Raw genomic sequence first — 11620 nt, forward strand, 5'->3', positions numbered from 1 at the left:
AATGGGTGAAATTTGGCGAATTAAACGCCTTTCTAATATTCACTCTCGTAGCGATGACGTCACAATGTGACGTCGCATCGGGAAGCAATCCGCCATTTTCTCAAACACCGAGTCAAATCAGCTCTGTTATTTTCCGTTTTTTCGACTGTTTTCCGTACCTTGGAGACATCATGCCTCGTCGGTGTGTTGTCGGAGGGTGTAACAACACGAACAGGGACGGATTCAAGTTGCACCAGTGGCCCAAAGATGCGAAAGTGGCAAGAAATTGGACGTTTGTTCCGCACACTTTACCGACGAAAGCTATGCTACGACAGAGATGGCAAGAATGTGTGGATATCCTGCGACACTCAAAGCAGATGCATTTCCAACGATAAAGTCAAAGAAATCTGCCGCCAGACCCCCATTGAATCTGCCGGAGTGTGTGAGCAATTCAGAGACAAAGGACCTCGGTAGCACGGCAAGCAATGGTGGCAGTTTGTTACCGCAGACGAGCGAGCTAAACCCCCCTGGATGTCTTGGCTCACACCGTCCCGAAGATGATCAAGAGAAGAATATCGACCCTAGTTTCCCTGGCCTGCTGACATGAGGGTATGTCTACAGAATATATCAATTGATGAAAATTGGGCTGTCTGCACTCTCAAAGTGCATGTTGTTGCCAAATGTATTTCATATGCTGTAAACCTAGTTCATAGTTGTTAGTTTCCTTTAATGCCAAACAAACACATACCAATCGTTGGTTAGAAGGCGATCGCCAAATTCGTCCTCGCTTTCTCCCGTGTCGCTGGCTGTCGTGTCGTTTTCGTCGGTTTCGCTTGCATACGGTTCAAACCGATATGGCTCAATAGCTTCAGTTTCTTCTTCAATTTTGTTTTCGCTACCTGCCTCCACACTACAACCATCCGTTTCAATACATGCGTAATCTGTTGAATCGCTTAAGCCGCTGAAATCCGAGTCTGAATCCGAGCTAATGTCGCTATAGCTTGCTGTTCTATGCGCCATGTTTGTTTGTGTTGACTTCACTATGTGACGTCACAGGAAAATGGACGGGTGTATATAACGATGGTTAAAATCAGGCACTTTGAAGCTTTTTTTAGGGATATTGCGTGATGGGTAAAATTTTGAAAAAAACTTCGAAAAATATAACAAGCCACTGGGAACTGATTTTTAATGGTTTTAACAATTCTGAAATTGTGATAATGTTCCCCTTTAATGTCCAATCTGCTTGGTGCCAATCACCAGAACGATGCTTATTATCATGCTCTAATTGCTATTAGCTTGAACTACACATGGATTCATGTTAATTCCTCAACATTTCATGTTACTCCAAGTCGGAGTATTTGTTTGAAGGGGTCTTACGGCCGCACTGGAAGAAAAGAAAATCACAATATTGCAAGTATAAAGTCATAAGTACAAGATACATTTTGTAAGCAATATTATTGCATGACAATAAAGTTGCAGGTTTTTTTTTACAATAACATTGTAATTTTACAAAGAAAAAAATCTTTGATTTTGCAGTCATGTTCAAAATATAATGAATTTTTTTTTGTTGTTGTAGTTTTATGACTTGTGTGACGAGATAATGTTACTGTTAAAAAAAACAGGATGATAATATAATGTAAATTTTTGAGGATATGGGCTACCATAGGGATGTACCGTATTTTTCGGACTATAAGTCGCTCCGGAGTATAAGTCGCACCGGCCGAAAATGCACGATAAAGAAGGAAAAAAAACATAAGTCGCACTGGAGTATAAGTCGCATTTTTTGAGGAAATGTATTTGATAAAACCAACACCAAGAATAGACATTTTAAAGGCAATTTAAAATAAAGAATAGTGAACAACAGGCTGAATAAGTGTACGTTATATGAGGCATAAATAACCAACTGGTATGTTAACGTAACATATTATGGTAAGAGTCATTCAAATAACTATAACATATAGAACATGCTATACGTTTACCAAACAATCTGTCACTCCTAATCGCTAAATCCCATGAAATCTTATACGTCTAGTCCAGGGGTCGGCAACCTTTACCAGTCAAAGAGCCATTTTGACCAGTTTCACAAATTATAGAAAACAATGGGAGCCGCAAAATTTTTTGAAATTTTAAATGAAATAACACTGCATACAAAGTTTTTTTTTGTTGCTTTGTGCTATGTATTAACCAGGGGTCTCAGACACGATGCCCACACCTTTTTATGGAATTTTTAAGCTGGTGCGGCACGCGGGTTGTAAATGAATAGCGCTTGTCACCGTCATGCGTGCCGTGATGGTACAGCATATAGCGCCCACTACAATTAGTGTGCCTGATCAGCCGCATGTTGAATGGGGCTTCCACTTGCTCACGTAAGTGACAGCAAGGCATACTTGGTCAACAACCACACAGGTTACACTGACGGTCGCGGTATAAAAAAAACTTTAACACTCTTACTAATAATGCGCCACACTGTGAACCCACACCAAACAAGAATGACAAACACATTTCGGGAGAACATCTGCACCGTAACACAACATAAACACAACAGGACAAATACCCAGAATCCCATGCAACCCTAACTCTTCCGGGATACATTATACACCAAACCCCGCCCACCTCAACCGACACACAGAGAGGGGGGGGGGGGTTGATGTGTGAGGGAGCAGGCTTGGGGTGGGGGCGGGGTTTGGTGGTAGCAGGGGTGTATAATGTAGCCCGGAAGAGTCAGGGCTGCATGGGATTCTGGGTGTTTCTTCTGTTGTGTTTATGTTGTGTTAAGGTGCAGATGTTCTCCCGAAATGTGTTTGTCATTCTTGTTTGGTTTTGGTTCAAAGTGTGGCGCATTATTAGTAAGAGTGTTAAAGTTGTTTTATATGACCACCGTCAGTGTAACCTGTGTGGCTGTTGACCAAGTATGCCTTGCTGTCACGTACGTGCGCAAGCAGAAAATGTATAATGTTTAACAAGTGTTAGGCTGGCACGTTGTTAATATAGATTGTAGAGGGCGCCAAATGTTGTACCATCATGGCACGCCCTTATTATAGCTGTAAGGGTGAAAATCGGTGAATATTAATCCCGGGAGTTTTCTGCGAGAGGCACTGAAATCCGGAAGTCTCACGGGAAAATTGGGGGGTTCAGCAAGTAAGCTGCTGAGCCACATCAGAGTGATCAAAGAGCCACATGCGCCTCCGGAGCCGCGGGTTGCCGACCCCTGGTCTAGTCTCTTACGTGAATGAGCTAAATAATATTATTTGATATTTTACGGTAATGTGTTAATAATTTCACACATAAGTCGCTCCTGAGTATAAGTCGCACCCCCGGCCAAACTATGGAAAAAAACTGGGACTTATAGTCCGAAAAATACGGTAACGATACAAGAATTTCATACCACGGTGATTGTGACCAGAATTATAGGATAGAATAGGAGGCTTTATTTATCCGAATGTGGGGAAATAATGTGGTTGCAGCGAAGATGCAAAAACACATGAAACAAGAGGGAAAAGACATTAAAACAGCACAGAGCTGATGCAGCTCGCTGCCATTTTAACATACAGGTAAAAGCCAGTAAATTAGAATATTTTGAAAAACTTGATTTATTTCAGTAATTGCATTCAAAAGGTGTAACTTGTACATTATATTTATTCATTGCACACAGACTGATGCATTCAAATGTTTATTTCATTTAATTTTGATGATTTGAAGTGGCAACAAATGAAAATCCAAAATTCCGTGTGTCACAAAATTAGAATATTACTTAAGGCTAATACAAAAAAGGGATTTTTAGAAATGTTGGCCAACTGAAAAGTATGAAAATGAAAAATATGAGCATGTACAATACTCAATACTTGGTTGGAGCTCCTTTTGCCTCAATTACTGCGTTAATGCGGCGTGGCATGGAGTCGATGAGTTTCTGGCACTGCTCAGGTGTTATGAGAGCCCAGGTTGCTCTGATAGTGGCCTTCAACTCTTCTGCGTTTTTGGGTCTGGCATTCTGCATCTTCCTTTTCACAATACCCCACAGATTTTCTATGGGGCTAAGGTCAGGGGAGTTGGCGGGCCAATTTAGAACAGAAATACCATGGTCCGTAAACCAGGCACGGGTAGATTTTGCGCTGTGTGCAGGCGCCAAGTCCTGTTGGAACTTGAAATCTCCATCTCCATAGAGCAGGTCAGCAGCAGGAAGCATGAAGTGCTCTAAAACTTGCTGGTAGACGGCTGCGTTGACCCTGGATCTCAGGAAACAGAGTGGACCGACACCAGCAGATGACATGGCACCCCAAACCATCACCCAACCATGCAAATTTTGCATTTCCTTTGGAAATCGAGGTCCCAGAGTCTGGAGGAAGACAGGAGAGGCACAGGATCCACGTTGCCTGAAGTCTAGTGTAAAGTTTCCACCATCAGTGATGGTTTGGGGTGCCATGTCATCTGCTGGTGTCGGTCCACTCTGTTTCCTGAGATCCAGGGTCAACGCAGCCGTCTACCAGCAAGTTTTAGAGCACTTCATGCTTCCTGCTGCTGACCTGCTCTATGGAGATGGAGATTTCAAGTTCCAACAGGACTTGGCGCCTGCACACAGCGCAAAATCTACCCGTGCCTGGTTTACGGACCATGGTATTTCTGTTCTAAATTGGCCCGCCAACTCCCCTGACCTTAGCCCCATAGAAAATCTGTGGGGTATTGTGAAAAGGAAGATGCAGAATGCCAGACCCAAAAACGCAGAAGAGTTGAAGGCCACTATCAGAGCAACCTGGGCTCTCATAACACCTGAGCAGTGCCAGAAACTCATCGACTCCATGCCACGCCGCATTAACGCAGTAATTGAGGCAAAAGGAGCTCCAACCAAGTATTGAGTATTGTACATGCTCATATTTTTCATTTTCATACTTTTCAGTTGGCCAACATTTCTAAAAATCCCTTTTTTGTATTAGCCTTAAGTAATATTCTAATTTTGTGACACACGGAATTTTGGATTTTCATTTGTTGCCACTTCAAATCATCAAAATTAAATGAAATAAACATTTGAATGCATCAGTCTGTGTGCAATGAATAAATATAATGTACAAGTTACACCTTTTGAATGCAATTATGAAATAAATCAAGTTTTTCAAAATATTCTAATTTACTGGCTTTTACCTGTACAGCTACAGAACAGAACAAAACATTGCGTTTTAAATGTATTGTGTAACTTTACAAAGGAAAAACATGAGATCAATTTCTTTTAGACACAAAAATGTAGTTGCGTCATTTCTTGTACTATCACAACTTTTTTCTCGTATGATTAAGGTTTGTTTCTTTATTACTATAAATACTACTTTTTTGTCATGTTTTTATAAAAAATAAAGAAGACAACCATACAACTCTTTTTTGATTACTTTATACCCCTATGGCCTAAGTTGATTTCCTTTTTCCAGTGTGGCTCCAACACTCCTTTGAAAGTTGGATGGTATTGTGCTGCTAAATGTGGAGCTTAATGTGATCAAGTAAGTTGGGTTTTTTTGGCCAAGTGAATGCTTTAAAAAAACATTTGATTCCTTCAGGGGGCTTTTAATGAGGGATTGCAGTAAACTCTTGGTAAAGAAGATTTTCCACAATTAAATGGCATTATTGCAACTACCGTATTTTCCGCACCATAAGCCGCCCTGGGTTATAAGCCGCGCCTTCAATGAACGGCATATTTCAAAACTTTGTCCACCTATAAGCCGCCCCGTGTTATAAGCCGCATCTAACTGCGCTAAAGGGAATGTCAAAAAAAACAGTCAGATAGGTCAGTCAAACTTTAATAATATATTAAAAACCAGCGTTCTAACAACTCTGTTCACTCCCAAAATGTACGGTAATGTGCAAATGTGCAATCACAAACATAGTAAAATTCAAAATAGTGCAGAGCAATAAGCATCAATAACTTAATGTTGCTCGAACGTTAATGTCACAACACACAAAATAAACATAACGCTCACTTTCTGAAGTTATTCTTCATTCATAAATCCCTCGAATTCTTCTCCTTCGGTGTCCGAATTAAAAAGTTGGGCGAATACGGGATCCAAAATGGCCGGCTCCGTCTCGTCGAAGTCATTGCCTTCCGGAAAGCTCGGACCACAGTTGTGACCGAAATATCCGCCCAGGCATTTACGATCCACTGGCAGATGTTGGCGTATGTCGTCCGGCGCTGTCTCCCTGTCTTAGTGAAGGTGTGTTCGCCTTCGGTCATCCATTGTTCCCACGCCGTTCGCAGTCGTGCTTTAAATGCCCTGTTGACACCAATATCGAGCGGTTGGAGTTCTTTGGTTAATCCACCCGGAATGACGGCGAGTGTTGTATTTGTGTGCTTCACTTGTTTTTTGACACCATCTGTGATGTGGGCGCGCATGGAGTCGTATATCAACATGGAACACACAAAGGAAATGAAACGTAATACCCGCGCGCTTCTTCTTCTATGGGGGCGGGTGGTTGCTTACCGTAGAAGAAGAAGCGCTTCCTCTTCTACGGGGGCGGGTGCTTACCTTGGCAGTTGCTTACCATAGAAGAAGAAGCGCTTCCTCTTCTACGGGGAAAAAAGATGGCGGCTGTTTACCGTAGTTGCGAGACCGAAACTTTATGAAAATAAATATTTATATTAATCCATATATAAGGCGCACCGGGTTATAAGCCGCACTGTCAGCTTTTGTGAAAATTTTTGGTTTTTAGGTGCGGCTTATAGTGCGGAAAATACGGTAAATGCTAAAGAAACCACTTTTAGGTAAGTATGATCTGTTAACATGCACCTTAGTTCCCATACTAGTTGAAAAAGTCTTTATGCCAAAAACAAAGTATTTTTCCTGCAGAGAGCAAATTTTTTCAAACCACCGTTTCATTAAGAGGACCAGAAACATGCAAAAATGTTTTTTTTTGTTTTTTTTTGTACATTATGTTAAAGCGTTATGAAAATATATTATTTCAAGGTTTAAAAGAAATACCTTCTTTATTTTTCTGTATCGTGTAATGTGTCAATGATATACTTAGTCAATAAAAATGTACCAACTTGACAGTTTGGTGTCATTTTTGGTCAAGATTTCCATTGTTTTTTTTGACTTAACTTTTTTTTTTTTGCCATTTTACTCTTTAAAAATTTTATTTTATTTTATTTACCCATAAAAGAAGAAAAAATAATACCAGCGCTGACTGGATAAATACAAAAAAAAATGACTTTTTTAATATGGCAGAAATTTTTAAAAGTGCTTTTTTTGTTTGCTTCTTCAGTCAGCAAACTATATAAGACCAACTCAACAGTGCCTCTGCTGGTTGCTGCCAGGTAGTGCACCTCATTTTTGCCTAACGAGAGGGACACACTGTCAGGTTCAAAGACTGATGACATCTATTAAACAGACAAGAAGCAAGGAATCATGCAGAGACAGAGTTACATTTTACTCAGGAGAGACGTATTGGGCTGTATACTTAGTTACAGTTCCAATCTACGCTCTAAGGCACAGCCCACGTGCTCCACTATTTATTCGGGAGGTCCCTGGTTACATCACTGTGGCTGCTTCTGAAGGAAGAGAGGTCATTTCAGCAGCCCCAGTTAGCCACAATAAATGATTATTCAGAAATGGAAATGTGCTGACACTCGTGATATCGCCCTGTCTCTGCTTTGTCTGCGTCAAGGTACTCGATGTTCGCCTTTGGCAGTCAGCAGGCCGGGTCTGGACACAAACACTGATACGAGACGACTCGCAATCCAAGGTTGCAAGTTGTCCCTTTGCACAGATAGAAAAGTACAACTTCAGCACAATTGATGATAACTATAGCAACGGCCTTTAAGCATAAGAGTTGTGTGATAACTTATAAATAATTATTCTAACACACGCGGTAGAAAATGGATGGATAGTTAACAATAATATAAAAAAACAATTCTGCAGTCCGTAGCACATAATCATAATTGACTATTTAAAAAAACAAAAAGACAGTTTTTACTACATTCATATTTACAGTACATCTTGATTGACTATGGGGAGTTTTATCAATCACTTAAATTTGTTATAGCTTGTTCATCTTTATTTTAAGGTCAAAGAAAAAGCTGATTTTTTTTCTTGGTGTTAATACTTTTATGTAGTCAATAAAAAATATAACAATTTGACAGTTTGACGTCATTGTTTGGATTATTATTTTAATTCACTTCGTGACGTCATACCTTTTTTCCCCGAGAGAAAGATACGTTGATCCTGCTTCCTCGGTTTATGAATGATCATATTTCTTTAACTCTAAAAAGGAAAATAAATCTCTTAAACATGAATGCATTTTAATGACCAACTTTACGTCTGGTGTCTGTGTTTAAAAAAAAGCGAAACGATTGGCGTTGAACTACAACTCGAGTATTATTCGATTTTGAATTTTATTTACCTATAAAAGAAAAAAAAATTACACCAGCGCTGACTGGATAAATAAAAAAAATGACTTTTTTTAATATGCCAGAAAATTTAAAAAGCGCTTTTTTGTTTGCTTTTTTCGTCAGCAAACTATTCAAGACCAACTCAACAGTGCCTCTGCTGGTTGCTGCCGGGTAGTGCACCTCATTTTTGCCTAACGAGAGGGACAAGCGGTAGAAAATGGATGGATGGATGGATGGATAGTAAACAATAATATAAAAAAACAAATTAATAGTCGGTAGCCCAAAATCATAATAGATTTTATTTTTTTTAAATTGACAGTTTTACTATATTTTTTGACTACATTTGTGTTTACAGTACATCTTCAGAATCAGAAATACTTTAATAATCCCCGAGGGGTAATTAAGATTTTTAGCACAATCCCATCCAAGAGCAGACAAACATTACAGGGAAACAGAACAGGATTGCTGACGGGTCTGCCAACTTCCGGCACCCCATACAAAAGAGGTGAGAAACAGGTAAATGCTGGGGGGTGAGAAGAAAAAAAATTCCGTCTGGGCCCCTGGAGAGGGGGTCCAGACTGAGGCCAAGGAAGAACAAAAAAACTCACAGCCATAGCACACATAAACGTGTGTAAGAGGGTCATAGTCCATAGTCAATCACTTAAATCTTTATTTTAAGGCCAAAGAAAAAGCGTTAAACTACAACTCGAGTATTATTGGATTTGTAATTTTATTTACCTATAAAAGCAAAAAAATTACACCAGCGCTGACCGGATAAATACAAAAAAATGACTTTTTTAATATGCCAGAAAATTTTAAAAAGCGCTCTTTTGTTTGCATTTTCAGTCAGCAAACTATTCAAGACCATCTGCGTTCAAAGAACTCCGGCTTATTAGTGATTCCCAGAGCCCAAAAAAAGTCTGCGGGCTATAGAGCGTTTTCTATTCGGGCTCCAGTACTATGGAATGCCCTCCCGGTAACAATTAGAGATGCTACCTCAGTAGAAGCATTTAAGTCCCATCTTAAAACTCATTTGTATACTCTAGCCTTTAAATAGCCCCCCTGTTAGACCAGTTGATCTGCCGTTTCTTTTCTTTTCTCCTCTGCTCCCCTTTTCCTTGAGGGGGGGGGGGGGCACAGGTCCGGTGGCCATGGATGAAGTGCTGGCTGTCCAGAGTCGGGACCCGGGGTGGACCGCTCGCCTGTGCATCGGCTGGGAACATCTCTACGCTGCTGACCCGTCTCCGCTCGGGATGGTGTCCTGCTGGCCCCACTATGGACTGGACTCTTACTATTATGTTGGATCCACTATGGACTGGACTCTCACAATATTATGTCAGACCCACTCGACATCCATTGCTTTCGGTCTCCCCTAGAGGGGGGGGGTTACCCACATATGCGGTCCTCTCCAAGGTTTCTCATAGTCATTCACATCGACGTCCCACTGGGGTGAGTTTTTCCTTGCCCGTATGTGGGCTTTGTACCGAGGATGTCGTTGTGGCTTGTGCAGCCCTTTGAGACACTTGTGATTTAGGGCTATATAAATAAAGATTGATTGATTGATTGAGGTGGTTCGGGCATCTGGTCAGTATGCCACCCGAACGCCTCCCTAGGGAGGTGTTTAGGGCACATCCGACCGGTAGGAGGCCGCGGGGAAGACCCAGGACACGTTGGGAAGACTATGTCTCCCGGCTGGCCTGGGAACGCCTCGGGGTCCCACAGGAAGAGCTGGACGAAGTGGCTGGTGAGAGGGAAGTCTGGGCTTCCCTGCTTAGGCTGCTGCCCCCGCGACCCGACCTCGGATAAGCAGAAGAAGATGGATGGATGGACGGACAATGTGAGAATCGCGATTCGAATTCGAATCGATTTTTTCCCACACCCCTAATTATTAGTAGTCTTTTTTTCAGATCCAGGGGATCCATAAGTTTTTAACGATATCCTCCTGTCCACTGATTCTGGTAAATATGTTGTCCTGGTGCTTTTAGATCTGTCTGCTGCGTTCGACACCGTCGACCACGCCACCTTAATCACTCGTCTTGAGAACTGTGTGGGCATTAAGGGCGCCGCCCTCAACTGGTTCCGGTCGTACCTAACCGACAGGAGTTTTTGTGTAAAAGTAGACAGTTTTATGTCGTCCACAGCTCCTTTACCACATGGGGTCCCCCAGGGCTCAATCCTTGCCCCAATTTTATTTGCGCTTTACCTTCTCCCCCTTGGTTCTATTTTTAGGAAGTACAGTATTGCATTTCATTTTTATGCCGATGATTGCCAGATTTATTTTCCCATGGCACAAAATAACACGGTTCAACGTCTTATTGACTGCCTGCACGACATCAAAGTCTGGCTTTCAGCTAACTTCCTGAGCCTAAATGAAGATAAAACAGAAGTTATGTTGTTCGGTCCAAGTCGCTCTCCCTCCCCCAACGTTGACCTCGGCACTCTGACCCCGTATCTCAGCGACTCTGTCACAAACCTGGGGGTAAAGTTTGACTCAGATTTTAAATTCGAAAAACAAATCAGCAGCGTCGTTCAAAAAAGCTTTTATCAATTACGCCAAATAGCGAAAGTGAAACCGCTTCTATCAAGACATGATCTTGAGAAATTAATCCACGCTTTTATCTCGACTCGTCTTGATTATTGTAATGCCCTGTATGTTGGCATTAGCCAGGCCTCCCTCGCCCGCCTGCAGCTCGTGCAGAACTCTGCTGCTCGTCTGCTAACACAGACCCGCAGACGTGAGCACATCACCCCTATTTTAGCGTCCCTTCACTGGCTCCCTGTGCGTTACCGAATACATTTTAAACTCCTTTTATTTGTTTTTAAATGTCTAAACAACCTCGCGCCAACCTATCTCTCCGACCTCCTTCAGCCTTACTGCCCCACCCGATCCTTAAGATCAGCCGATCAGCTGCTGTTGACGGTCCCTGACACAAGGCTGAAGCTTAGAGGTGACAGAGCTTTCGCCGTTGCTGCTCCCAAGCTCTGGAACGACCTACCCCTGAGTGTTAGACAAGCCTCCTCTCTTCCTGTTTTTAAATCTCTCTTAAAAACATACTTTTATTCCATGGCTTTTAACACTGAGTGATATCCATCCTGCAATGGCGCCCCATAATACACCTGCTGTGATCCTGTTTTTATGTTTTTATTAATTCTATTTTAATTATTTATTTTTTATCGTGTTCTGTTTGTGTTGTGTTGTGTTTGCTCGGTACTCGTTTTATCTTTTAACCTGCTCATTGTACAGCACTTTGGCTACCCCTGTGGTAAATTTTAAATGTG

This window comes from Nerophis lumbriciformis, linkage group LG09 (assembly GCF_033978685.3).
Source record: "Nerophis lumbriciformis linkage group LG09, RoL_Nlum_v2.1, whole genome shotgun sequence".
NCBI lineage: Eukaryota > Metazoa > Chordata > Actinopteri > Syngnathiformes > Syngnathidae > Nerophis > Nerophis lumbriciformis.